Genomic DNA, 4957 nt, shown 5'->3' on the forward strand with positions numbered 1-4957 from the left:
TCATCAGCCACAGTGAAACACTAGAGTGATTCTTACGATGCATATTTCAACATTGCTAAAATAGATTCTTAATGTTCTCATCAGGAAAAATGACAAATTTGTGAGGTGCAAGCAGTGTAGTCAGTTTGACTGACATTCTGTAACGTATACGTAGGTGAAGCATCCAGTTTGCTCCAATCAAGATGATCTGTCCCTTAAAGGAAGGGTACCCAGCTAATTTCAAAACAAGGTTCACTTTATGTCTTAAGTTTGGGATATGCTTGTGCTTGTGCTTGTGCTTGTGCGTGTGTGCGTGTGTGTGTGAGTGTGTGTGTGTGTGAGTGAGCGTGTGCTGGGGATTGAACCGGGCGGCTGGGCTCTACCGCTGAGCCACGACCCCAACCCCTGACCTCAGTTTGATCCAGCTAAACCCTCCCCATTTCCCAGGAGGGTCTTAGCCTCCTCCCGGCCACTTCGGGCTTCTTCCTTTTCTCACTGTCTGCTGGACAAGGTGAAATGATGGCCACAAAGACACCCCATTGTCAAGGGCCGGGGCGTAGCTCAGGGGTGGGGCGCTCGCCTAGGGTGCACGAGGCTCCGGGTTCCATGCCCAGCGCCGAGAAAACAAAGAGATCAGGTTGGCATGTCCACGGCCCCGCTGTGCCCGGGCACTGGGGTGGGTTGCCACAGGCCAAAGAAGGAGCCCTGAGACAGAATGGGGGACGTGACTTGTTAGGAAAAGTGTGACAAGAGGTCAGTAGCTGTCCAGGAAGCGTTCGGTGGTGACAGGCTGACGAGGTCTCTGTCCCCCAAGGTGCTTCTCTAAGCAGCACTGCCTGCCCCTCCTTCACGGTGTTTTCTTTCTTTTGGGGCCCCAGGGAGTGAACTCGGGGCACTCGCCCACTGAGCCACATCCCCAGCCCTATTTTATTTTATTTTTTTTGTATTTTATTCAGAGACGAGGTCTCTAAATATAATGAGTTGCTTAGGGCCTCGCCGTTTCTGAGGCTGGCTTTGGACTCCCGATCCTCCTGCCTCAGCCTCGCAAGCTACTGCGACTACAGGCCTGCACCCCGGCGCCCGGCTCGCTCATGGTGGTTTGCTCAGTGGTGTCCGGCTAAATGAGGGACCCAGCTGCTGGCCTGCTCTCACTCAGAGAGGGTCCGTACCTTAGGCTGCAGAAGCAGTGATGTCGTCAGCATGATCTTGGGTGACCAGCACCCCAAGGAGCGACTGTCCTGATAGTTCTGCACAGACAACAGACGGCCCCTGGCTCCCCGCGCGCCTACGAGGAAGCCACGGCCTTCAGGATAATCCGTGTCTGGACGGTCCAGCCCAGGCTTCCCTCACTGTTCTTAACTTGGATTTGGGGGAACAGATAGGAGGCCTTCGGGGACATGGCGTTTTGCTGCCCCCCCTTTCTTTTGGGAAGCTACAGGCCCTCATCCTCAAATCGAGTCGACCTACAAAAATGTCCGGTCTGACTGCCTGGAAACTACGATTAGGCAAAGTCTTTGCAAAGGTTACATTGAGGCTCCTGAGATGAACTGGAACCCTCGGGATGGACCCAGGTGTCACCACAAATGTCCACGTAAGGGAGAGGCGAAGGCAGCTCCGACACAGCAAATGTCCCCACCGAGGCAGAGACAGGAGTGAAGCAGCCCCAGAAACTGGAAGAGGCAGGGGACAGACCCCCCGGAGCCTTTGAGGAAGGCTCGGCTCTGCTGCCACCTGGGTTTCGGCCCAGGGAAGCTGACTTGGGCCCCTGGGCTCTAGATCTCTGAGGGAGTCCATCTGGGCCGTTCTAAGTCCCCTCCTCGGTGGTAATGAGTCACAGCTGCCCCGGGGCACGTCCGCGTGGTCTCTGGGGAGGGCGACGGGGAGTGAGGCCCAGTCAGCAGGGAGGTCTCCCTTGAGGGGGTAAAGGGAAAATCAGAGGCGACAGAGTAAGAGTGTCCCGGAGAAGCCCCAGAGAGGCCCCGCGTCCCAGCCGTGGGCAGCAGAGGCAAGAGCTGGTCGGGACAATGCAGAAGCAAAAGGAAGACATTATTCGATGGTTTGCAGTGAGCAAATCGCCCTTTTGAGGTCCCTGCTTGGAAAGCCCCGCGTCACCCAGTCATAGATTGGCTGCTTGTGATTGGCTGGGGTCAGATTTCAGTTTTGTCTAACAGAAGCATTTATCAGAAGTGACCCAAGTTCCATTCACTTATATCTGCAGATCAAGTGAGACCGAGGTCTGGGGGGGGGGGCTTTTTAGTATTTTACTTAGAGACAGGGTCTCACTGAGTTGCTTAGCACCTCACTAAGTCTCTGAGGTTAGCTTTGAACTTGCAATCCTCTGGCCTCAGCCTCCTGAGCCTCCTGTGCCACTGCATCCGACTTAATTCGGGTTTTATTGATCCCCTTTTCTTGGTGGACGATGGAGGTCTTTGAAGAAAACACTCATTTTTAAAATGGTGTTCAAACAGCCCATATAACAGGATTCACCATTTTTAAGTGTACAGCTCAGTGTGTCAAGTATATTCACATTATTGTGAAATAGATCTCCAGAATTTTTTCATATGGAAAGTCTAAGACTCTATACCCATCCAACAAGGTCTCTCTTCTCCCTCCCCTTCTGCTTTCTGTTTCTGTGAATTTGACAACTACAGATACCTCATCTAAGTGGAATTAAACAGCACTGGTCTTCTTGGGCTGACTTATTTTGCTGAGCATAATATCCTCAAGTTCAATCATGTTGTAGCATGAAACAAGATTTTCTTCTTTTTTAAGGCTGCATAATATTTCAGTGTACTATGTATATGTCACATTTGGCTTATCTGTTCGTCCAATGATGGGCACCGGGGCTGCTTCCACTCTTGGCCATGTGCATAGTGCTGCTATAATCTCTCTCTGAGAACTTGCTTTCAATTTTTTTTGGATATATCCAGAAACAGGATTGCTGCATGTTGGGTTAAAACCAACCAGTGCCTGGGAGAGCTTGCAGCGTTATTCTCTGGAAGAACAAGGCACTGAAGGAAATGGATGGGGGAGCTGGCCAGGCCCTTATCGCCGGTCGGTGAGAAGAATCTGCAGAGTGGCCTTGGATGTCACGGCTGAGGAAAGCCAACTTGGCAGGGGCCAGCATAAAACGTCCAGACCTCTCTGTCGAGCCCGAGCCCTCCAAGATCTTTCTTTAGGATTGGAAAACGGCACACGGACCCTTGCAGCAGGGGTTGGACGCAGCCCATGTGGCAGTTCACTTTCTTCCTATTTTTTTTTTTAATGGTGCTGGGGATCGAACCCAGGGCCTTGTGCATTCGAGGCATGTGCTCTACCCACGGAGCTCTATCCCCAGCCCCGTCTGCCTTTCTTTGGGTGCTGAAGATCAAGCCCAGGGACGCACGACCACTGAGCCGCATCCCCAGCCCTTTTTATTTATTTTGAGACAGGGTCTTGCTAAGTTGCTTAGGTCCCTGTGAGGTTGAGAGGCTGGCCTTGAATTTACAATCCTCCTGTCTCAGCCTCCTGAGTCGCTGGGATTGATTACAGGTGGGGACCCTGTGCCTGGCTATTTCTGATTTTTTGAGGAAGCTCCACACTGTTCTTTATAGCAGGTGTGATTGTTTATAGCGTGTGATTGTTGGCTATTTGTATGTTACATTTAGAGAAATATCTATTTAAGTCCTTTGCCCATTTAAACATATTTTTTTTTAGTTGTAGATGGGCACATTAGTACCTTTATTTATTATTATGTGGTGCAGAGGATGGACCCCAGGGCCTCACAATGCAAGGCACGTGCTCTACCACTGAGCCCAGCCCCAGCCCCAGCATTTAATTTTATTTATTTAAATTTTTTGGTATCAAACCTTGGACTTGGCCCAATTAGATTTTTTTTTTAGTCATTGAGGTGTAGGAATTCTTCCTATGTTCTATTGGCCTCTTAAGGGATATATAATTTTCAAATATTTTCTTCCCTTTTTCGAGTGGGCGTTAATTACTCCATTGGAGTCTTTTTTTAAAAACCTATTTTATTTCTTGGGTACTGGGGATTGGGCTCAGGGGCCCTCGACCCCTAAGCTCCACCCCCAGCCCTATTTTGCATTTTATTTAGAGAAAGGGTCTCACTGAGTCGCTCAGCACCTCACTTTTGCTGAGGCTAACTTTGAACTTGCGATCCTCCTGCCTCCCTAGTCACTGGGGTTGAGGCATGGGCCACTGTGCCAGGCAACCATTTTATTTACTTATTTATTTTTTTTGGCGTGTCTTTTTAAAATATTTTTTTTTAGTTGTTGATGGACCTTTGTTTTATTCATTTATTTATATGCGGTGCTGAGAATCAAACCCAGGGCAGCTCACACACGTGAGGCAAGTGCTCTACCACGGAGCCGCCACCGCAGCCCTTGGCATGTCTTTTGATGCACACGAGCTTTTAATTCGATGTGGTCCCTTTTGTCTGTTTTTGCTTTGGCTTCCTGCACTTTGGGTATCATATCCACGAAGGTCAATGTCATGGAGGTTTTCCTTTATGTTTTCTTCTAGGAGTTTTATAGTTTCAGGTCTTCCATTTATTTTGAGTTAATCTCATGCCTGGTGTGAAGTAGGGCTCATTCTTTTGCATGAGGGTGTCCGATTTCCCCAGCTCTGTTGATGAAGCAGGGGTCCTTTTCCCCTGGGTGGGGGTGACACCCTCGCTGAAGACCATCTGATCCCACACTTGAGCGTTCATTTCTGGGCTCTCTATTCTGGTCGTGGGTCTATTTGTCTTTACACCAGAACCTCACTGTTTTGAAACTGAAGTGGAAGAGAATTTTTTTTTTTTTTTTTTTTTATCAAATGCAGGTTCCTGGGCACCCAGGGCAGGAGCTTTACCAGGAGCCACGCCCCAGCCCCAGCCCGCGCTCTTGAAGTCTGTCCTTTCCATCTCATGTTCACCATGGAAACACGGCGTCTGGGTGTTTTCTGGGTTTCTCAGACTCTAGGGAGCCACGCGCTGCTC

The sequence above is a fragment of the Marmota monax genome, unplaced genomic scaffold (genome assembly GCF_021218885.2).
Source record: "Marmota monax isolate L192 unplaced genomic scaffold, Marmota_monax_Labrador192_F-V1.1 WCK01_AAM20220418_F8-fsc00008, whole genome shotgun sequence".
Lineage (NCBI taxonomy): Eukaryota > Metazoa > Chordata > Mammalia > Rodentia > Sciuridae > Marmota > Marmota monax.